We start from the raw sequence: 25,568 nt of genomic DNA, 5'->3' as shown, positions 1-25,568 counted from the left end.
TTGTTCATTCATTTCAACAGATTATCTGCACACATGGCTTAATATGGTATCCTTTAGAAATCTAATGGATCCTATGTGGCTGGTGTACGAAATAAATCTGCTTGTTCTTAGTGAAACATCTCTTTGATTGATCAGAAATTTCTCCTGATTATTTCAAAGCTACATAATGATAAATGGACACAATGGTCATCTGTTCACCAGATGTGGCTGCGATTTTAAACCCAATGCAAATCTATTTTTTAATATCTGAATGTGATAGATTGGCAAGTTATTTGCTGTGGATCATGGGCTTGCTAGTTCTTTTGGAGTTTCCATGGTGTTTACCTATAAACAGTTTTAAGAATAACGTGAACATGCAGAATGGCTATCGCAATTAAAATAAATCAGAAAAAGATCTTTATTTTGATTTTGCATGATGTTAGACATTTTTTTAAGTTCAGTCAATTCCTGCCATGCATTAGTGATGAAAATTCAGTATCCGTATTAATATGCTCTTAGCTATTTAATTGTTTACAGCAGGCATAGCCCATGGGTAGCATATGGCCCTGGATAGCTAATGACACAGCCCTACAAGATCATAAACTTTTAATATTATTAGGTGATTTTTAGTGATAGTTACTTATTATATATTTTATATGCAGCCCAAGACAATTCCTCTTTACTCAATGTGGCCCAGGCAAGCCAAAAGTTTGGATATGCCTGGTTTAAAGCATGTTTACTGCAGCGTTCCAGCTGAAATTACTCTTGGAATATTTTCCATATGATCAGTTAAAACAAGAGCTTACAATTTAAAGCACTTAGTTTTAAAGGCAACGGAGAGAAAAAGGGGTAAAAAGCAAAGCCAGTTTATTAGTAGAATTAAATGTTAGAATTAAATTCATCTAAGGAACAGCTGGAAATTGTTCAACAAGTAATGGAGCCTACTGGAACAATTGTTTCATAGAATGTGCTCTAAGGACACTCCTTCCCATCTGTTCCAGCCTAAAGAAAATGAAGAGGGAACGCTGTTTTATATAGATATGCTAAATGTCTTGAATTTGGTTTGTATACCATTTTTCTGAATTTCTAAATGATTTCAGGAATTGCAGCTCTACCTGGACATAGCAGAAGTAGAACATCTGTATCTTTCTGTAAAAAATTGTGAGAGTTAGGTCAGACAAAGATCAGAAGTAAAAAGCCTGAGCTCAAAGTCATCCAATAGAATAACAATGTGCTTGTATCAATTGTTCCTCCTTGTCAAATGCAATAAGATCTCAATCATTACATCAGATGGAAGGGAGATAAAATTTGAATCTTGCTCCGATCTCTCTCTCTCCCTCCCCCCTCTCTCTTTCTCTCATCTTGCACTTAACTTTTTCCCTAATTCTCTTGAACAAGATCTGATGACTGGGATGAGCAAACAAGGTTTTTACAAACTGAAATATTTACCATTTATATCTAAGATATGTGTGTGTTCAATATATTAATATGGGGATATTCTCTTTCTAGCATGATTCAGTGAAAAAGCTTGAGGCTCAATCTTGGCTTAATAGCCTTGGAATCTGTCATGTGGAAAACTACAATTTCCTCTGCCTGCAAGTCTTCAAGTTACTGTATCAGTCTCAGAGGAGTCTTGACAACAAATCCATTAGATCTTGCTTCCATTGTTATGAGAAAAAGAATGACCAGGTCATAATGACCTGGTCATACAAAATGACTCTTGTAACTTGATTGCCTATGGATCAGATCACCAAACCCTTGGTTTAATATCAGATGATACTGCATCAAAGCTAAGTAGTGGTTAGGTACACAAAATGAACCAACTAGTTCAGGGTTCATACGAGGTGGCGCAGTGGTTAGGGTGCAGTACTGCAGGCCACTTCAGCTGACTGTTATCTGCAGTTCAGCGGTTCTAATCTCACCGGCTCAAGGTTGACTCAGCTTTCCATCCTTCCGAGGTGGGTGAAATGAGGACCCAGACTGTGGGGGCGATATGCTAACTCTGTAAAGCGCTTAGAGAGGGCTGAAAGCCCTATGAAGCGGTATATAAGTCTAACTGCTATTGCTATAAAGACTTCTATCTGTACCCAATGCCTCTTTCTGATCAAGGTCCTGATGCAAAGGCAGTTGTCACAGCATTAATCCTTCAGCGCTTTGTTTGACAGAAGTGATGAAAGCCCATTTATGACCTTCATCACTCAATACAGGGCGGGGCATAACCTTTTCCTAGGGGGTCACAGCAACACTTGTAATAACAACACAAATAATTCATACACCATTCGAAAGCCCATCAAAAACTGAGTTTATTGACACGATTTAATAGTCAGTATGACCACCATTAGCCCTTCGAACAGCATTCAAACGAGGTGGATAAGAACACAACAAATCTTCAAACAGTTCCGTTCGATTTTCCAGATTTTTCAACACAGTTTCCAAATTCATTCTCAAAGTTTCAACCGAATATCGATTTTGACCTTGCTCCTGAATCATCAGAGCTTCCACTTCATCCTTAATTATGGCCCCAATGTTCTCTGCCGGATTGAGATCTGGCGAATTTCCCGGCCAGACGTCATTGCCCCAAAATTCGACATTGTTTTCCTTTAACAATTGCTGAGTCGCATTTGCACGCATGCAAGGAGCTTTGTCATGAAGAAAGACAGCCTCACCAACCACCAAGACATTGTCTGGATCACTGAGAAATGGAATGACATTCTCCAATAAAATTTTCTCACGGAAATAACTGCCATCCCAGGATTCCCCTTTATCCTTCAAAACCCAATGCAGTTTCTTGGCTGTGAAAATGACGAAAATCCCGATGCAAGTCGGATTGCGAACGATTTGTCGATATCGTTCATGTTTGGCGATGTCGTTGACGTCTTTAGCCCAAATTCGATCGTTCTGGAAATTCGGTTTTCGAATGGCATAAACGAAGAATTCGTCAGATGGCGCCAAATGAAGAAAATCTTCCTCGGTCCATTCAGACAACCAATCGCACAACCAAAGCCGATCTTGAACGTGTGTTTGAGTTTTCAATGGTTTGCAAATGACGTGGAATGGCTTCAAACCTTCTCGTTCTCGATATCGGCCGATTGTCCTTTGATCAACTCGTTTTCCACGAATTTGAAGGATTTCTTGGGCCACTTTTCGGTTTCCTTTTCGTTGTTTGCGACTGCCAGTTGCAATGATGGCTTTGCTTTCTTGGGACAGTTGCAGAGGACGCCCTTCTCCAAATTTTGTGAAACATTCTTGGGCTGTTTTGTTCCAATTATCAGTAACCCAATCCGGATGACGTTTCAATTTGTTTGCAATCCATTTTCGATTGATAAACGTCGCTCCAGCATCGCGAGCCTCTCGAAAGGCAATGCATTTTATTCTGTCAATGATCCTTTGTTCTTCCGAATCGAATTTTCCAGCCATTCTTAAAGCAAATTTAACATTTAATAGCTCATTCAATTCAGTTTTTTATGGGCTTTAAAATGAGGTGTCGCGGAAGTTGTAAACTGCTGTCGATCTTGCTGTGACCCCCTAGGAAAAGGTTATGCCCCGCCCTGTACTTGTTTATCTTCTTCATAGAAGGGATTTTTTTTACAATTTTCTTTATTCTTTTTTTCAAGTAGAATTCATAATGGAGCCGAGGTGGCGCAGTGGTTAGGGTGCAGTACTGCAGGCCACTTTAGCTGACTGCTATCTGCAGTTCAGCGGTTCTAATCTCACTGGCTCAAGATTGACTCAGCCTTCCATCCTTCCGAGGTGGGTGAAATGAGGACCTGGATTGTTGGGGGCGATATGCTGACTCTGTAAACCGCTCAGAGAGGGCTGAAAGCCCTATGAAGCGGTATATAAGTCTAACTGCTATTGCTACTGCTATTTTCGACAGAATAATTTTGAAATGGGCGACAGAAGAAAGCAGCCTGGATGCAGACCATGTTGCCAACTCTATAGATAGGTTGGTGATTCTGTCAAATAGGTAATAGCCAACCCTAAGATTCCTATTCTTATGATAAGGGAAATGTACATTTGTATGAATGTGATTGATGTCCTATTGTTTCCTTAGAATGAACTAACATTAGTCAACCTGTTTAAAATGGGCTTATCTGATGAAAATCCCAGCAAGAGATCTTTGGAGAATGAAAGTATTGAGCTGTTATTGAGATTTAAGGTTTAGTATACAGAAATCCTCCCTTTTATCTACCTTTTACCCTTTTCAATTGCGACATACATCATTCTTGAGACCACATCTCTTTCAAAGTAGTATAGAAATACCCTGTCTGGTAAAGACTCCTGCAACTTATTTTTGCCATAGGCAAGGATTTTCAGTCTGTCCAATGTTTATTCTCAATTTTTGTTGACCTAAAATTAATGAAGTAAAGCAATTGTTACTGAACATTCTCTCCTACTTAGCCTTCCTCAGCTTTACTTCTCTATAATATTTCCCATTTCATTGTACTATAAATCTCAGTAAAATATAGCCATTTTTGGGGGGTTTTGTTCTGTAATATGAGATCCACTGCAGCTAAAATCTACAATAACTATTTGATATGATAGTCTACATATAATATTTGTGTAAATATTCTGTTCACAAGAAAAGAAATATGAAGTAGAAAATAATGTGAAAGTTATCTCTGAGAGAAATTAAACTTTCAGGTGTTCCCTCTCAACATACCTACCTGTCTAGCTTATCTAGTTTTTCCAGAATTCCACACTGACTTGTCATCATTTGTGGGAGGACCATAATTCTGAAAACACACAGCCAAGCCCATACCTTCTCTTTCTTACTCGTATGCTAAAACAATGCTGTTAAGATCATGGCAGTTGTTGCCAAGAACTTTTCTTTCAGGAATTCAAAACAATATTTATTGGCCAACTCTTATTTCATCCTTACAACAGTTCTTTTTTTATATATATATCTAAGGCTGAGCTAAAAAGTGATCTTTGGCTGGAAATCATGTAGTAAGTAATGATGTAGCACAAATCTATATCCCACTTAATCTTAATCTGAAACTGACGCCATTACTTTAATAAAACATATGGTCATACTAACCTTGACTGGCCTAAAAATAAACTGTTAGTATAGAAGTATTTAGGTCTTTGTGAATTTATGATGTGTTTATCACAAAACAGGTTGTTATGAACTTCTAAGATACTCATATTTGCTGCATAATTTTTACTCTTTTCATTGTTGGATAAAACTGTTCCATATCTAGATTTGACCACTCAGTCCAATGATGACTTTTTTTAGTCATTTTATTAAGATTTATAGGCCGCCCTTTTCCCTGAGGGGACTCAGGGCGGCTTACAATCACAGGGAAGGGGGTGGAATATCAAAGACAAACAATATGTGAACAAAAGAAAGAAAATAATAAAACACAACTTGCATTCAACAGTCAACACTCGGGCGGGTAAATTGGGAACCTATCCCCAGGCCTGATGGGAAAGCCAGGTCTTGAGGGCTGTGCGGAAGGTCTGGATGGTGGTGAGGGTACGGATCTCGACGGGGAGGTCGTTCCACAGGGTCGTAGCTGCAACAGAAAAGGCTCTCCTCCGTGTAGTCGCCAGTCGACATTGACTGGCGGCTGGAGTTCGGAGGAGGCCCAGTCTGTGCGATCTAATCGGTCGGAGGGAGGTGATCGGCAGAAGGCGGTCTCTCAAGGACTAATGGTAGCTGTTCATTTGAAGGACACAACTGTACTTTAAATCAATTCCACCCCCCTAAAAATTATAAATATAGCCTCTCTCCAACTCCAGTGTAAACCAAGAGCACCTTTGAAAAAAAGAAAACTATAGGGGGAATACAGACAACTTAAGAGACATTATCAGGGGTCCTTGAGAGATCAAGACATATCTCTTCCAGCCTAATATATAATACTGGCAGTGCTATCTGAAAATACCCAAACATGTCCACATATCACATTTACATTAAACTTTCAATGATTCTGACATCTTTGGCCACCTCCCAAACCTCTTTGTTCAAGTTACTCATCTTCTCTTTCTAAAAGATCTTTGGTCTGAAGAGCCTGTGTTGAACTGAAATTTCTAGATTCTGATATAAAAGTTCTCACAAATTGTACATTCCTTGGGAGAGATAAAGAAGGCAAATAAATAGGAATAGCAAGAGCATAGGAGCTGCAATAAGACACAATAAGGGTTTGTTTTCTTGCAGCCTGTTTTCAGTTGAGAGAAGATGGAATATTAGATGAAACAGAAGAACCCCAAAGAAAGAGTTGGAACCAGCCATGTACCAAAAGATTTCAAAAGTTGAAAGAAAGAAAAAAGCTATCCTGTTTTATTGCTATGGAGATTAGTAACTATGGAAATCAATAGTTTCAAATTGCTAAAGAAGGCCAGATGTAACTATATGACAGGGTCTTTCAGCTTAGAAGAAGGCAAGGCCAATATTTGTGATGTCAGCTATGCAAGTATTCATACTAGTGGTAAATCAAATGAAAAAAATCAATTGCAAATGCGGAGAGCCGAGGTGGCGCAGTGGGTAGAGTGCAGTACTGCAGGCCACTTCAGCTGACTGCTAGATCAGCAGTTCAGCGGTTCAAATCTCACCGGCTCAGGGTTGACTCAGCCTTCCATCCTTCCGAGGTGGGTAAAATGAGGACCCGGATTGTTGTTGGGGGCAATATGCTGACTCTGTAAACCGCTTAGAGAGGGCTGAAAGCCCTATGAAGCGGTATATAAAAAAATCTGCTATTGCTATTGCTATTGCAATCCCAAAATTAGGTCTTCTGCAGAATTAGGTCTTCTAAGAGCCGAGGCGGCGCAGTGGTTAAATGCAGCACTGCAGGCTACTTCAGCTGACTGCAGTTCAGCAGTTCTGCTGTTCAAATCCCACCAGGCACAAGGTTGACTCAGCCTTCCATCCTTCCGAGGTGGGTAAAATGAGGACCCGGATTGTTGTTGGGGGCAATATGCTGACTCTGTAAACCGCTTAGAGAGGGCTGAAGGCCCTATGAAGCGGTATATAAGTCTAACTATTGCTATTGCTATTGCAGTGTATATTGCACTGTGTAACAATACACTACACTTTTGCCAGCTAATATACCTCACAGACAATCTATTGAAACATCATCCATTGCAAGAGTTAAGCTCTCACTCAAATCTGCTAGTATCAATACAGTGATTTTTGCAGTAGTAGCAATACCCTAATATAAAGTCTCCAAAAGGAAGCTGGGGAAGGTCACACAGCTCATGGAGTGGCTGGAAGTGTTGTGCTAAATACAAACTAGCTATATTTTCTGGTGTATGAAGTCATAAGAATTTTTGAAACCATCCTCCAAATTAATCATGTACAATCCGAACGATGACACGTTTGAACATGTTCACTGTTCATAGCTGATGTTATTTTAGGCATATTTCAAATTTCCTGAGCTAGCAAAAATGTTTATCATGAGTTCTCAAATACCACCCATTACAAAAGAATGTGGGACTATTTAGAGGAATGAAGTAATCTTGAAGCACTTGGAACAATCATATTGCAGCTAAAGCATCAAAGCACTCCAACCCTCAACTTTTACACAGAATCAGCATGTCTTACTTCTATGGAAAAATGTAATGCTCAAAGTCAGTGGAAAAACCAGCAAACAAATTGGTGTCTTCTGGATACATATGAAGATTGATTGTAAACGCCTATATGTTTTCTGCAACAGGGGTCAGTTAATGTGATGCAGAAGTGTACATAGGACTGAGGAAGAATTCAGCATTTACCTGAAATTGCGCACAAAGAATTTCTGCTTTAGCAATAGCAACAACACTTAGACTTATACACCTCCCTATACTTTCTGAGCAGTTTACAAGTGTCAACATATTGGCCCCAACAATCTGGGTCCTCATTTTACCCGTGACCCGTCAAAAGCGCGGAGGACAAAATCGCGCTCGACGAAAGCGCACATGTGACATCATCACAGCGCGACGAAAAAAATTAAAAATGGAAATAAAATTAAAATTAAAGCAAGCCGATTCACATAAAGGTAAGGGTTAGGGTTAGGGTTAGGTTAAGGGTTAGGGTCAGGTTTAGAGCATTAGCGTTAGGTTTAGCGTTAGGTTAAGGGTTAGCGTTAGGTTTAGCGTTACGTTAACGGTTAGGTTTAGGGTTAGATTTAGGGTTAGGTTAAGGGTTAGGTTTAGGTTTAGGGTTAGGTTTGGGGGGGTTAGGGTAAGGTTTTAGCTTTATTTTTACATTTTTTAATCACAGCGCGATGTTTTCGTCATGCTGTGATGACGTCAAATGCGCGCTTTCGTCGAGCGCGATTTTGTCCTCCGCGATTTTGTGGTGCAACCCATTTTACCAACCTCGGAAGGAGAGAAAACTCAATCAACCTTGAGCCGGTCAGGATCAAACTCCCAGCAGTGGGCAGAGTCAGCTTGGAATACTGCATTCTAACCACCACGGCTCTTATACACTGTAGAAAGCCACAGAGGATTTCTCGTTAAGAAATTAAAACTGAAGCTATGGTGGTCCTGAGGTGTGCTGACATAGTAGACCAACCCAGAATTGATAGAAAAAATTAAGCTACATAATGTAGTGAATAAAAGGAGTACTTTCTAAGTGTCAATGAACCAGGGATGGGTTTCAGGCGGTTCGCGGCGGTCCCCGCGAACCGGTTGGTAGGCGAACCCGGAAGTAAGTAACTTCCGGGAACGCCGAAGGATCCACCCGCCTGCCCCGTTTCTTACCCGGTTTTGACGAATTCTGCACTTCCACGCATGCGCAGAATGCATACAGTGCCTGCGCGATGCTCCAGGAGCAGCTGGAGCATCGCACAGGCGCTAGTACGCATGGGCGCACTGCGCACGTGCACGAGGACGCCGTCGGCCCCGTTCCAACCGAACCGGTTGGAGCGGGGCGAGAAACCCACTCCTGCAATGAACTCTGAGTCCTTTATCCCATTTTGTATATCTGCAAATAAAATAGTGAAGTTGAGTACATATTCTAGCAGTTTATAGGGCTGAGAAAGTCACAACATTGCAGAAGCTAACAATTGTTGTTTCCAGATATTTCCAAAGCTTTTCAAGATCAGATGGACAGAATTTCCCTTCTCCTTGTGCATTAAGCTTTAAGATCATAGCAATCTGTAGTCCTCTTCATAAGCAAATCTGTAAAGAAAGCATTGTTTGGGTTCCTTGCATCCCCTTGATTAACATAAGCCCTTGATATGCTTACTAGCTGATATAATCACAGTTTTCGGGAAATACAAGAAGCATCCTTGATATAGAAATTGTGACAATGCTGATAAAATCAAAACTCTTGATCCAGAAAGAATATTTGTTTGCTGGATGGGACAAAGCTTTCAAACATGGAACTATTCAACAACTGGGTGGAACAGTCATATTGAAGGGAATTCAGCTGGCAGCACAATGCATGAATACATGCAAGAAATCACCAGTATTTATTTGGCAGGACAGATGTTGGCGCTGTCTAATGAAGTCGTTTATTCTCTTATTGAGTTCTGATCTTCTGCCCACTTCCCAATCTTTACTAAACCCAAGTAACTCACATACTGCTAGGAACAGATTCTGAAAGCAAAACTGTAAAACAGATAGAGTTACGGAGATCTTCAGAGAAGAATTTCAGTAAAGGGGGATTCCTGTTTCTAAATGTTGGAATGGAACAGCTATGCAAAACCCAGAATCCCTTGCTGTTCAGTCAAAGTCAAAGATGAGCCGAGGTGGCACAGGGGTTAATTGCAGCACTGCAGGCTACTTCAGCTGACTGCAGTTCTGCAGTTCGGCTGTTCAAATCTCACCAGCTCAGGGTTGACTCAGCCTTCCATCCTTCCGAGGTGGGTAAAATGAGGACCCGGATTGTTGGGGGCAATATGCTGACTCTGTAAACCGCTTAGAGAGGGCTGAAAGCCCTATGAAGCGGTATATAAGTCTAACTGCTATTGCTATTGCTAAGTCGTGATAAAGCAAGATTAATCTCAGTTCAGAGAATCTTACCTCCACAAAATGATCCACCTGGGTGAGGCAGTGGGTGTCAAACTCAATTTCATTGAGGGCTGCATCAGGGTTGTGTTTGACCTTACGGGGGGTATGGCCAGCTTGACATCATTTATGTCAGGGGTTTCTGTGGTGGCCTGAGCACTCTGCCAGTAAAAACAGACTCCCAATCTCCCCTTGAGTTTGACAGCCCTGGCATAAACTATCAAATAGAATCTAGATTTTCATTTTATGCCAGAGTTTTGCAAGAGCAACTAAAATCAAGATACTGTTAATTGTATGTAGCAATCAGCTTGCGTGTACTGATTTAAAACCTTTGTCTAAATTATGCCAAATAATATATTGCATTGCCTATCTTTGTAAATTATCACTTAATATGCTCAGAGCACCCCTTTCCTTCCCAGTTTCAATTTTTCATCTGTAGATGACTCAAATATAACAATAATATATGAAAGGAAATATTTGGTTATTAGTGAAGCAAATATAAATATAAACTGATATTTCTCAAAGTCTGGAAATAAATAACATTTTAGACTATTTTTTAAAAATGATTTTTTTAAAAAGTCACAAATGTATAAATATTTGAAAAGTTACTGGAAAACATTCTGATCACATTAAAGTAATTTGTTTCTGCTAAACAGTAGGATTATGAGCTTTGAAAAGGAACTAAATCTATAATCCTAATTTAGGGGATCATAGGAAGCCAAGCAAAGCAGACAAAAATGCTTCATTTTATTTTTCCAAAGAAATGTTTACAACTAAATTCCCCATTTCTAAAAAACATCTGTCCTTTTTTCCTTCTCCAGTCTTTAAAATCTGTAACCTATATTTTAAGCATCACAGACTATTGTTAACTTCACCCACTTTTAATTAATTAAATCCTAACACAGAGAATTTAGAAAGATCTATGTCTCTTTTCAGATCTTCAGCTGAAAACTAATGAAAGAGAATGCCAGGCTGACATGAACAATAAGGGTGAGGATGAAACGTACTAACTTTATTTTTTAGGAAATATTACCAAAGAAGGGATTTGGGTTGGCAGTGGCTATGCATTCCTCATACAGTGATAGGCATATATTTGTAATAAACTATGATAACATGGCCAGATTACTTGATCCTATACTCTAATATTGTTTCTGTTTATTGGAAAGTAGCAATAGCAGTTAGACTTATATACCACTTTATAGGGCTTTCAGCCCTCTCTAAACGGTTTACAGAGTCAGCATATCGCCCCCACAGTCTGGATCCTCATTTCACCCACCTCGGAAGGATGGAAGGCTGAGTCAACCTTGAGCCGGTGAGATTTGAACAGCCGAACTGCAGATAGCAGTCAGCTGAAGTGGCCTGCAGTACTGCACTCTAACCACTGTGCCAGCTCGGTACTTTTCCAATCTCAGAAATATGCTACTTAATTAAAAAAATAAGCTAGTTTAGAGATGCCAGATGGGGACTTCACCATATAAAGCATGTAGTTTTATCATTGAGGTGAAACACCTACAACAGGGGTGTCAAACTCATGTCGTCATGGTGGTGTCATGTGACGTTTCGGGACCTTTCCTGCTTTGCTAAACCGGACATGGGCGTGGTCAGCACGTGACTCATCCGGACCGTGGACCAGGAGTTTGACAGTCCTGATCTACAAAATGCACACCAGAAATAATAACCTAGCTAGCAATGATTCATTCAAGGTAATCAGTGCTTGTGTAAGAAATAAGTTTAGTTTTAGTTTAGTTTAGTTTATTGGTTTTGTAGGCCGCCCACTCCCGGAGGACTCCGGGCAGCTTACAATAAGAAGGGAAGGGGGATAAATAAGACAAAACAACAATTTAAAATACAACAACATACACAATTAAAGTGGGGCTGGATACTTCAACAGCCCCAGGCCTGCCGGAGCAGCCAGGACTTAGTAGCTTTACGGAAGGCCGGGAGGGTAGTAAGGGTCCGGATCTCAACGGGGAGGTCATTCCAGAGGGCCGGAGCTGCAACAGAGAAGGCCCTCCCCCGGGGGGTCCCCAGCCAGCATTGGCTGGTGGATGGAATCCGGAGAAGGCCAAGTCTGTGCGATCAAATCGGTCTTTGGGAGGTAAGACACACATGTACAATTTAACAACAATCTCAACTATTTTTGTTTTGTTTTTTTAACTTAAAATTTGTACCTGAAGCTAGTCCTTGTGTTTGTTTCGGCATGAATACATTTGACATTTTTGACATTTTATTGGGATTTATAGGCCGCCCTTTTCCCTGAGGGGACTCAGGGCGGCTTACAATCGTAGGGAAGGGGGTGCAATACAAAAACAAACAATATGTGAACAAAATAAAATGATAAGACACAACTTGCATTCAACAGTCAACACTCGGGTGGGTAAATTGGAAACCTATCCCCAGGCCTGATGGGATAGCCAGGTCTTAAGGGCTATGCGGAAGGTCTGGACGGTGGTGAGGGTGTGAATCTCGACGGGTCGTATGCTGTAAATTGTTTGTTTCAATTTCCGATAAGAAAAATATTTGGCCAAACATACACGGTGAGGTCAACAAATCGTCCTTGCTTTTCCTAGGTAATTTTGTTTGTCACAGGGACATCCTTTCTTTGTCATCCTTCCTTTGCTTCTGAAAGCACCACATGTGCCAAGACAATGTAATTAATCAAGGAGTTCTCTTGTTCCATCCATAGTTACTGTAGTTTTCTCCCTGCCCAAAAAATCAGTTCCAGGGATTGACCCATTGTTATCTACTGTAATTTCAGACATCACATTGAGATCTAATGCATTTTCATCAGATGTTTTTTCAGGAAAGTGTTGTGCAGACATTACCAATATGCATAATCACAATAATTCAGTTTTGTCTAGTGCAGTGTTTCTCAACCTTGGCAACTTGAAGATGTCTGGACTTCAACTCCCAGAATTCCCCAGCCAGCGAATGCTGGCTGGGGAATTCTGGGAGTTGAAGTCCAGACATCTTCAAGTTGCCAAGGTTGAGAAACCCTGGTCTAGTGGTTAAAGCATCAGGCTAGAAAGCCAGAGACTGTGAATTCTAGTCCTGCCTTAGTCATGAAATCTAATAGGTGACCTTGAGCCAGTCATACTCTTGGTTCAACTCACAGGATTGTTGTTGTGGGGGAAATAGGAAGAAGAAGGTGTGGTGGGTATGTTTGAGTTATTTGTAAAAATAATAAAGGCAGGATATAAATGAATGAATGAATAAATAAATAAATAAAATTTGTCTGTCTACACTGGCTAAGTTGGTTATCTCCTCTTGCTTGCTCTGTAACACATTAAGAAATTGGTGGTGTGTTTCAGTGGGTAAAAAATAAATTGTGTTCTAAAAACAATTCAGAATGTTCTTATTACTGGAAGTCTTTGGCGTAATTTAACATTCGATAAGTTCATGATGCAGTGAATTTCCAGCTTATTATAAGTGAAAGCTTGAAGAGATGGTAGACTTTAGTTGCATTTTCACATTGGGTATTTTGGAGTTCATTGCTTCGAGGACAAAAATGGATAAGTGTCCATGACTTCTAAGAATATTGTTATTGGGAACTACTGCCACAAACAACTACAGCAGTATTTTATGAAACTTAATTAACCTGATGTTGACAATGTGTCATGCAGTTTGCCCTTGGGCTACCATAACTGTTTGTTTTAATACAAATACACATTATTTGTGGTCATCACAAGATTCTGTGACCTAGTTATAACCAGTGATTCTGGCTGTATCTCATTTTTAGAGATTTTTTAGAGATTTTATTGTCATTTATAGGCCGCCCTTTTCCCTGAAGGGACTCAGGGCGGCTTACAATTCGTGGGAAAGGAGTGCAAGACAAAACATGAAATAATATGTGAATAAAATAAAACAATAAAACACAACATTCATTCAACATTCGGGTGGGGCGGATGAAAATCTTATCCCCAGGCCTGACGGGATAGCCAGATCTTAAGGGCTGCGCGGAAGGTCTGGACGGTGGTGAGGGTGCGAATCTCTACGGGGAGATCGTTCCAAAGGGTCGGAGCTGCTACTGAGAAGGCTCTCCTCCGCGTAGTCGCCAGTCGGCACTGACTGGCGGATGGAACTCGGAGGAGGCCCAATCTGTGCGATCTGATGGGTCGAAGGGAGGTAATCAGCAGAAGGCGGTCTCTCAAGTACTCAGACCCACTACCATGGAGGGCTTTATGGATGGTGAGTAGCACCTTGAAGCGCACCCGGAGATCAACAGGTAGCCAGCGCAGCTCGCGGAGGATAGGTGTTATGTGGGCGAACCGAGGTGCGCCCACTATCACTCGCGCGGCCGCATTCTGGACTAGCTGAAGTCGCCGGATGCTCTTCAAGGGCAGCCCCATGTAGAGCACATTGCACTATTCCATATATCATCCATATATCCAAGTCTCTCTCTGTCTTATCCTGCTCACATACGCAAACACTACAATGGTTTCAAGTCTTTATTGAGACTTCATCATCCCTGAATAGTAATATTCCAGGATTCTCCACAAAGGACCTGAACGAGACACAATGAGTCCAGTTTCCCAAGTCAGGATAAACACAGAGCAAATCCAGCTAATCCACAGTCCAAAACACAAATCCCAGAAGACAAAAATCCAACTCCAAGATCTACAAGTCCAAAGTCCAGAAACAGAGTCAGAATCCCAAGGCAAGGTACATGGTGTCTGAACAAACGTGTGAACCAATATGAAAGAGGAGTTCTCAGCACCAATCTGCTCCATTGGCAGGGATAAATAGCCGCCAGCCAGTGCAATTCATTAGGAGGAGTGAGACGGCCTCCTCAAGAGTAGCCTTGCCAACCTCTGTCGCACCTCTCTCCTGTCCGCCCTGTGGAGCAGGCAGTTCCTTCTCATCCCCACTCCTCGGTTGCTCCCCTTCTCCACCCTTTGCTTCTGGCTGGCCTTCCGATCCCCTTGCCTGCAGCTGTGTTTATTCCTTCCCTTATCATCCAGCCACTTGTTTGATTGTTTCAAATTTCTGAACGTCCTGGTTTCTCCTCCTCTTCTTGCTCATGCCCTCTTGCTCCAGAGTCTGCCACGTCTTCCAGATGCTTTGCCATGTCCCAGTCCCAAATTCCTGAAGCAGACTCTTCCTCACGGTCTGAGACAGCTATAGCAATAGCAATAGCAGTTAAGACTTATATACCGCTTCATAGGGCTTTCAGCCCTCTCTAAGCAGTTTACAGAGTCAGCATATTGCCCTCAACAACAATCTGGGTCCTCATTTTACTCACCTCGGAAGGATGGAAGGCTGAGTGAACCTTGAGCCGGTGAGATTTGAACTGCAGAACTGCAGTCAGCTGAAGTAGCCTGCAGTGCTGCATTTAACCACTGCGCCACCTCGGCTTCGGGGACCTCCATGACACTGCCCCACTTAGCATATTTTCTTCACTAGAAATGAAGGTAAATATTAATGCTAGCACCTACCTTCCAAAACACAAATCCCAGAAGCCAAAAATCCAATTCCAAGATCTACAAGGCAAAGTCCAAAGTTCAGAAACAGAGTCAGAATCCCAACGCAAGGAACATGGTGTCTGAACAAACGTGTGAACCAATATGGAAGAGGAGTTTTCAGCACCACTCTGCTCCATTGGCAGGGATAAATAGCCGCCAGCCAGTGCAATTCATTAGGAGGAATGAGACGGCCTCCTCAAGAGTAGCCTTGCCAACCTCTGTCGCACCTCTCTCCTGTCAGTCGGCCCTGTGGAGCAGGCAGTTCCTTCTCATCCCCACTAATTCATATCTCATAAACTTGTAATGGAATCATCCGTTTTAAGCATGTTGTTTTACAACTTGTTAGGAGATGGGTAGGTCATGAAAAAGGTAAAAACTATGAGTATTTTGGTTCCACCACAAAACCGCGGTAGACTAAAGTGCGCTCAACGAAAGCATGTACGTGACGTCATCACAGCGCGACGAAAACAGCACGCTGTGAGCGGTAAACTTAAAATTAACGCGTAAATCTAAACCTAACCCCCCCAAACCTAACCCTAAACCTAACCCTAAACCTAACCCTAAGCCTAACCCTTAACCTAACCCTAACCCTAACCCTTAACCTAACGCTAAACCTAACACTAACCCTTAACCTAACCCTAAACCTAACCCTAACCCTAACGTAACCATAACCCTTAACCTAACCCTAACTCTAACCCTAAACCTAACCCTTACCTTTATGTGAATCGGCTTGCTTTAAAAGCGCTTTTTAAAGCACCCTTTTTTCTCTGCGGTCATATTTGTCGCGCTGCTGATGACGTCAGGTACGCGCTTTAATCGGGCGCGCTTTAGTGGACCGCGGTTTTGACGGGTCACGGAGTATTTTATTTTGCCCTAATGAGATAGCTCAAAATTTGATCAGCATAACTAAGAGAGACCAACTCAGTAAAAAAAGAAAAGAAAAGAAAGAAGTGGTAGATGTATTTAATAAAAAACAAAATCACAGGTACCAGCAACCATTTACTAAACAGATGAACAGTTATGGGCAGGGTTGTAAAGTTGGCACAAAGGATTTGATACCTGAGTAAGATGGCATCCACTTCCATGGGGCCTGCAATCTGATGGCTGATGTGCCCCTATACCACACCTCTAGGCAGTAGGTATGTGTAGCAGTGGAGTATTTGCCGTGTGCCATATAGAGGGGGTTCATAAGGAATCCTGACATGGCTGCCTTCCCAACATCCTGCCTTATAAGATAGATGCTTTGCTTCACTCAATCATTGCATGGACTGTTATAAGGTTTTATGGACATACTATTAATGGCAAATTACAGACTGTTTGATACTGTGTTCATTTACTTTTCTATGATGAAGATTGTATTGAAGAAGGACCTGTCCGAAACCAGCCATCTCCTTATTGTAATCAATGTGACGTAGAACCACTATAATGTTAAAGAAATGACAATTATTTTCAAATAATCTCCTGAGTATACTTCCTTAATGAGTAATGTCAATTTATACTAACTATTATAAAAAGACTTTGTTTCCTGTCATCTAAACCTTAAGTGTAATGTTGACCTTATTTTTTAATGTATCATATTTAATTTAGATTGCGAATTCTCTTTCAACAAGGAGTCTAGTGCACTTTTGAGAGATTTGAGACTAATAAGTAACTCTTAGACATTTTAGGCAGAGAGCAGATGCTTTTATGGTGTTTTTCATTTCCTTAAAGTTCTTTGTTCAGCAAACTCACTTGAAGATAAGTATTACTTAATGAAGAATAATCTTTTGAAGGAGATTATAAGAGCGGCCACTGGAATCAGATTGGAAGTTCTGTAGCTTCCTTACATTTGAAATTCATGTTACAGTTATTCTATCTCAAGTGTTTGGGACATTTATTTATGGCAGTGATAATAGTGGAAAATTAGTGATCAACAGAAATATAATCTTGTAGATTCAATCAGGAGAGGTTTTTTTTAAAATAAATAAATAAATATTATTCAAAGTAATGTATGATTAAGGCAAATGTCTGTGTTAATTTGATATTTGAACCAAATATACCTAAGTCATACAGATAAATGCCTGTTTGGTGTTATTAATCAAGCTGTCATTGAGAAAAACCTATCCTGTTTCCTGCTTTTATTAGAACCTCCCTTCCTTTTATCACAATGTAATTGTGCACTGAGGTCAATAGAAGTCCACAATATTAAGTACAACACACACACACACACACAAACACACACATCCATGATATGTGACAATCAAATGACCCTACTTTTTTTCCCCAAAAAATTCTCTGATAAAGTGAGCGACATATTTGAAAATGGACTGAACCATGGTGGTTACCAGGTTGAACCTAGCAGAAAGTCAGCAACTGGTTTAGCCAGGGCTGCTGGCAATGGGGCAGCTAGCTGATAGTATTTCCGTATTAATTTGATGTGTAGCAATATTTCACCTGGGCAGGAGCAGATAGCAAGCATCACTCAACCTCAGTTGCTTGTAGAAGGTCTAGCCCTTATTTGAATTGTTGATAAGGGGGTCATATGTTCCCATAAGTTTTAGTTTCCCCATTTTCCCTGTGCCAGTGTACTAGATTGTTCTGGTAAATAGGTATAGTTGGACCACATGATCTCTTCGACATGGAGAACGGATTCTAAGCCTTGTCTATAAGTGAGAAGCTGAGGATTGGAAGGAAACAAGAAGACAGATCCCAAGAAGGAAAATCTACTATGTTCACTTCAGTGACGTGCAGGCAGGGGAGGCAGGGCCTCACCACTGTCATCATGAAAAGAAAAAAAAACGTAAAAGGAAAAAGGCTGAGGTAGTTGCTGCCAGAGTCACAGTGGACGACTCTGCTTAGTGCTTAACTGTGTAAAAAAGCCTCTAAAAAAGTGCCCTCTACAGGAGGAGGCGAGAGAACCACGTGCCTCATTTAGTCTGACTTTATGATCACTCGAGCAGAGTTAAGCAAGGGTTAAAAGCCGAAAAATTCCTTATGTAGATGAGGCACGTGGTTCTCTCGCCTCCTCCTGTAGAGGGCGTTTCTTTTAGAGGCTTTTTTAAACAATTAAGCAGAGTCATCCATTGGAGACTCTGGCAGCAGCTAACCCAGCCTGACCTCAGCAGCTCTTGCCTTTTTCCTTTTATATTTTTACATTTTCATGATGGCAGGCAAGAGCAGAGTTGAAATCCTCTGGGATTGTGACACAGCTGGAAAAGGTATGTGGGTCGGAGGGAGGGGGAGGAATTCAAAATTAATGTAATTTGTAAGTAATTGTAAGTAATTTGTGTGTGTGTGCGTGTGTGCGTGTGTTTGTTTCTTCACTCAGAGGGAAGGGGGTAGGAGAGGCAGGGAGGGCAGCCCGCCAGCTTTCATTCTCTGTGTCGGGGCAGCCCGCTAGCAGAGGTGGGTCTTTTACCCGTCTCTGCTGGCAGGCTGGCACTTTCATTCTTCCTAGAAAGCGGCTTTTGCCCACTCCGCTGCTATGTCCAACATAGAGGTGGGACGCCTCTATGTCAGACATAGCGGTGGGGCGGCCAAAAGTCACTTTCAAGAAAGCGGGCAAAAGCCGTTTTCAAGAAAGCCTTCTTTTTTTGCCTCACCAGCCATAAACCTCACCGCACGTCACTGGTTCACTTGGCCATTTTAGTTTCATTTTGAAAGCCTGATTGTTGGTCAGCAGCAGAAGCAGCCCTAGTACTGCTCACAATAAACAAAGTAAGACAATGGCATTCAGAAGACGGTGTGGCTTTGTACCAGGGCTGGTTGTAGTTGCTGAAACAAAGGATTGATTGAGCTCATTTGGGTGATGTTTGAAAGCATAGCTGACAAAGGATAAGAGAATGAAAAACTAGCAGGATTGGAAGTTGGATAGAAAAGCAGAGAAGCGTACAGAGCCCTTTTGCTCTGGGTTTTTCTGCTGCAGATTCATTCAGCAAATCTCTCTGCCAGGACCAAATTAGACGTGATAAGAATAAACACATTTAAAAAGACTATCCACAAACAGATTACAGAAATGGATGGCAACAAAGCTTGTAATTTCCTGTGTTTTCTTTCTCTACAGTCTGTTCCCATGACTATTTTTCTTTCGAGGATTTTTGAGATTGGAAAAGTCTCCAGCAAAAGAAATACTTCCTATGATGTGAATCAGAAAAGGTAATTTAGGAAAGGATTTAATGCATGTCCCAAGCAGATCCCTTTGGCTCTAAAAAAACCTTTTTTTTTTCTCTTTATCTAATGGAGCCGGTCCGAGTTTAGATGATGGGACTGCTGACATTTCTTAATTTGAATATAATGCTACAAGTATAGCAGGATCATTCATCCATACATCAGATCTAATCTATGTGCCTTTTAAAACTGGAAAATGATTATTTCACTATACTATTTATTTTCTTTTTTTTTGTCCTAATATTATACGACGCTGTGAAAAATGAAACTTTGGAATTCATCTGTGTCAGAAGTTGGTAATTTGTGGTATCTTGGATGTTGCTAACTCACAGTTCCCAGGAGCATTATCTAGTATGGGTAATGCAGATAGTTGCTGAGAATTGTAGTTGAGCAACATATGGAAAACACATATGGAAAACACCCAAAAGATAAAGAGTTGTGTGGATTGTGGTGGGCAACAGGATATTATCATGTAGCAACCCAGAGGGAAAATTTTTGCCAAGTTTTAATGAAACGGCCTTACATTTATGATGTATGATCCATAGCTGTTCTTTAAATTGTAGTACTTATTTTCATAGTTCAGGATTCTGCCACCAGTCAGCATTTAATTTTAAGTTGGAAATATTAAACAAATTACACACTTAGTAGCAGTAATTAAAATCTAGTCCTTACTATAGCTTAACCTGATTGGTTAAGTTAGTACAAAGCTTGTGGATTTTAGAGTCATACAATCAATTATCTTGACTCTATAAAATGTTTCTCTGTGAAAAGAAGACACAAAGTTGTGTTATTTACCTCCTTGTCAAAATGTCTGATAACCTTGAAGATTTTTTTAAAAAAAATATATATCTCATTTTGAGTTGCCTAATCTAAGTTGCATAACTAGATCTGGCAGTGCGAATTCTCATGCGAAAGACGTACATACCATTCTAAAACTATTAAGCTTTTGTTCAATAGAATGTGTGCCAGAATGTATCTTACTCTTTACTAGGCATCCACAATTCTGTTTATAGTTCCATTTTTTTTCCCCACAAGTCAAACTGGCATGTTATCTGATCCACATACCTCCTTATAAAAGAATTCTGTGCTTCAGTTCAGGTGAAAGCATTTGTGTTTTATAAGTTTGTGTTGGCTGTTTGAGCTGGGGGATTCTTCCAAGAAACACCCCCCCCCCCGAAAAAAAAAGACTGGTTCAGACTGGGTCTGTTTTCACTGATCCATCTGTAAACATTTTAATAGCATCACCGTTTTGTACAGCACTTTTTACTTGATTTCACCAGGCACGGGAATAAATATTGAAAAATGTAGCAATCAAAAATCACTTTGTTCTGTTTTTGAGTTGCAACACGATGAAAAGGATGACAGGTAGAGTTTTTTCTTCGTGAAAAAGGTTTTTATTTTCCATTTTTTCCTTTTCATACATTCACATATATACTGTGCATAGCCGGAGCCATACAACATTAAACAATAATCGCAGCAATTCCTCTTGTCAACAATACCCCCCAAAATAGAAACCCAATATACCTCTTCCACTCTCCGTACACCTCTTTCTTCCACCCCCCTCCAACTTTCTATCTTCCCTCCATCATCCTCCTCTACCCTACTTCCCCTCCCCCTCTACCACTCCTCTCTCCCAATCCACTCCCTCCCTTCCTTCTCATCCTCCCTCCCATCCTCTCTCCCGCCCTCTCTGACAGGTAGAGTTTTTTTAAGGAACAAATATTGACTGTCCAAAAACTCAGCTTGGTCAAAGACAGAACCGCACAATCTTCAGACAGGTAGTAACTCTGCATTCCTTTATTGCAAACAAGAATGTTGTCATATATATGCAGTACCCAGAATTAGCATTATCTGTGTCTCACCTCTTTCTCCTGCCATTTTGAGTTAATGGATTCTTCCATTCTCTGTTCTCCTCTGATAGAGACACTTCTTCCAAGATTATACAACCATTGTTTCTGGACTGAGAAACTTTGGTTCCTGTCCTATTAGCTTTAATTCTTACACGCAGGGGTCTTTAATTGCAATTCCCTCCTCCTCAGGCTACAATAAATGATAGTTAAGAGGAACGTGAAGCTCTTTCATACTTTATTGGGTGATGAAATCACTGGATGAAAGATCAAACTCATGCTGTGCTAAAAAATATCTCTGCAGTTTATGCAGTCATTTTAATTCAATTTTTATGATAAAGAAAATAACCTTGATTTTTTTTAAAAGGTAGAATTTTGGTGAAAGCTTAAGTGATGTGTAGGTTCTTATATTTATTTACCTAGGTTATGCAATGCCCCAGATGTGGTTTGAGTGTTTTGTCTAATATTGTCAATCATTTTTCTACTGGTTTTCAATTTCCTTGGCCCCAAACTTCAAATTCAAAAGAAATTTCCAAAGAAACATAATAAATGCAGATTCCTTTCTTCTTCTTTTAATCAGTGAAGGCCGTTTTTCAAAATAGGAAAATTGGTTCAGGAAATGACATTTGGTAACAATGGAAATCTAAATATCAGGAAAGTGTAGCACTCTTCTCCATTTTTCAAATAAAATAGGCTTGGAAAACCCCTAAAGAAAATAATGGAAACACACTGAGAATGAAGTAGAAAAACAGGTACATCTTTCTGAGGCAAAGAGAACTTTGAGGAAACTGCAGAAGATTTTTGGCAGCATTAGTATTAAATATTACATAATGATATGCATTTGATTCTGTTTCAATTCTGTACCAAAGTATTGTGGCTTACAAAGTTTTATAATATTCTAGATTAGAAAACCCAGCCTAAATCTTTTAGCATTGGCAAGGAATGAGTAAGGCCAAAGTATTTTACTTACAGTGGTTACAAGACTTACAAAAACATCCATACAATATTAGAATTGGTTCTCTAAAAAAAATTACCTCATTTATTCACTTCCTCAGAAATAATAGGATTAAACTTTTTCCAGTTAACCAAGGCTATTCTTATTGTTTCCTCTTTCTGGTCAGTCCAATACCATGCAAATCCAAGCTATTTTCTTCTAGAGATGCCTAGAATATTCTTCGCAGAGAGTTCTGAGAGTCATCCGTCCCTAACAACAAGTGGGTTACCTGAAAAAGGGTTGCTGTATGGCTCTCTGTTGTCAAGCTAAAAAAGCAGGGAATAACTATGTTTTCCTTTTCTTATCACCACAAATTGGTCAGGCAGGTTCACTGTTTTCTTTCAATGTCATTATATGAAGCATATCTGCTTCAAGAATGCCTTGGGAAACCAAGAAGTTCCCTCCTCCTGTCATGCTCCCTAGGATTTATGCACCAGTGAAAACTAATTAAGATTAAGATTTAATGGATTTGTATGCCGCCCAATCCCGAAGGACTCCGGGCGGCTTACATAAAAACAAGTTAAAAAATATTAAAAGAATTTAAAATACAAGACAAAGCAGTTAAAAGAACACAACATACACTCAATCTTAGTGGGGCTGGAGATCAATCAAGGATCAACAGCCCCAGGCCTGCCGGAACAGCCAGGTCTTAGTAGACATCCGGAAGGCCAAGAGAGTGGGGAGGGTCCGGATCTCAGGGGGTAGATCGTTCCATAGGGCCGGGGCAGCTACAGAGAAGGCTCTCCCCCGAGGAGCCGCCAGACAACAATGCTTCCATCCCCTCCACCATTCATTTATTTTATTTTATGTTGTTTATTTATTTCATCAAGCATGTATTAGACAGCATATATGTATAAACATGATTTTTGGATACATGAAATGGATATGAATAAAGGGTAGGCATGTAGGTGCGCTTAGGCACGCCCCTTACAGACCTCTCAGGAATGGGATGAGGTCAACAGTAGACAGTGTAAGGTTAAAGTTTTGGGGGGTTGGGGTCAAAAAGTAAGAAAAAGTCAAAAAGTCAAAACACATGAAGCTTTGGATGAGACTTGAAATGACTTTCAGTGAAAAAGAAAGTCCAGTTTCCTTTTGAAAAAGCACTTTTGGACAACCTTTGTACAACCATGACCTGGATGACCGAGAATCTCCATAGACAGATTGATGCCCCATTCCGTGGCACGACAAAACCGCGCTCGACTAAGCCGCGCCCGATTAAACCGCGTCGCTGACGTCATCAACAGGGTGACAACAGCGAGTGCTGAGAAAGAAGGGCGCTTTAAATAGCGCTTTGGAAGCAAGCCGATTCAACTTAAGGTAAGGGTTAGGTTTAGGGTTAGGTTTAGGGTTAGGGTTAGGGTTAGGTTTAGGGTTAGGTTTAGGGTTAGGTTAAGGGTTAGGTTTAGGTTTAGGTTTAGGGGGGTTAGGTTTAGGTTTAGGGGTTAATTTTAGGTTTAGCGTTTACAGCGTGCTTCTGTCTCTGCACTGTTGTCGCGCTGTTGATGACGTCAGCTACGCGGTTTCGTCGAGTGCGGTTTAGTCGAGCGTGGTTTAGTCGAACGCGGTTTTGTGGTGGAACCGCCCCATTCAATGCTTCATAGAGCAATCTGATCTAAAGTCTTTATCATCTATCCATTCCAGGCCAAAAATTCTATATGTCTATGGAGTTACCAGGAGTCAATCTTAAATCAGAAGATGCTAACTGTAAGTTTAAAACTTGTGATACATTAATAAAGATTGAAGGAGTTGAAGTTGAGTCAATCCTATTCTGAAGAAATATTTTTGCAAATATTGGTTTTCAAAGGAAGGCAACAAATCATTCCGATTTCAGGTTCACCATTATCCTTGGTTTGGTATATTAGACATTAGACAAAGTCTCCTCTCACGTTGAGTGATGCTTATTGGAAAGGGTGTTGATGGGTTGCTAGTAATATGATGCATAAAGAGACAGTTGTCTGAAAGAAACAGTTGTCTGAAAGAAAGAACCACTTGCCTGAAATGGCATAGGGTCTCCTGCTTGAGCAAGGGGTTGGACTAGAAGATCTCCAAGGTCCCTTCCAGATCTATTCCAATTGATTGATTTACAAAAGTTCTCAGACTCGGTGGAATTAAGAATGAATCTAGGATAAGGTTTTACACTAGACCTGAAATAAATTATCTTAACCTTTGTACCAGGGCTATAAAATCATTAGAATCTCCTCTTTTGACATATAACAAAAAGGGAAGGCATGACTATCACATCATGTTTCGAGGCCGCCTTTTCACCAAATCTGCTAGAAATTAAACTTTAAGAACATTTTTTCTATTAGAAACAAAACTATTCAAGCTACTTTTCGTTCTTTACTTTGGCAAAGAACTGTACATACATATACCATACTGTTTTCATAGACCAACCCAAAACAATTAGTTCTCATTGATTTTCAGGGTTTGTAATGTTGGATCTTATGTGAGTCTCCTGTTTTCAATAATGTCAGTCTTTAAAATAAGAACAAGAAAATGAAAGGCAATATGAAGAATTGGAAAAATGCTACACTTAAGGTCTTTTGCATAATGCAATGCATAACATCATTAAAAGAGAAGGAAAGAGTATTAGTTTCCCACATACCCTAATATATATTTTTTGGAGTTTGAAGCCATTTTAAAATGAATGAATTGAACTGTGATCAGGGAGACAAATGCACTTCCAAAATAAAATCTGTAAAGCAATGCCAATTCAGATTCACTTATAGGAAGCTAGCAAAATCAATTTGGTATCCAGTAATGATCAACAGTAATGTTTAATAAAAGGACAGGGATTCAAATCTACCGAACCGGTTAGAAGAGGTTCTACCATTGGACCTGGAAAGCAGGACACACCTACAGAAGAAGTTCCAAAAAAATTTGAAACCCACCACTGGCAAGGATCTTGTAACTTGACAGCTTTAAGACTTGCATGCTTCAATGCCAGAGTTTCTGAATAGTTACTTGGACCAACCTAAGTACTAATTCATAATTTCATATCCGGTCACATGGGCGGCAAGCCACTCCCATCTGGTCACATGGGCGGCAAGCCACTCCCACAAAGGAGGCCACACCCACAGAGTAGGTTCGAACAATTTTTGAAACCCACCACTGATGTCACATGATATATCACAACTTTTTCCCCCTTTGCTAAAGCGGGAGTGGGTGTGGCCCATGGGCTGCAAGTTTGACACCCCTGACATAGAC

This window comes from Thamnophis sirtalis, unplaced genomic scaffold (genome assembly GCF_051295495.1).
Source record: "Thamnophis sirtalis isolate CommonGarterSnake01/CBP01778 unplaced genomic scaffold, rThaSir2_p1.2 scaffold_11, whole genome shotgun sequence".
NCBI lineage: Eukaryota > Metazoa > Chordata > Lepidosauria > Squamata > Natricidae > Thamnophis > Thamnophis sirtalis.
Note: the sequence above shows the minus strand (reverse complement) of the source record.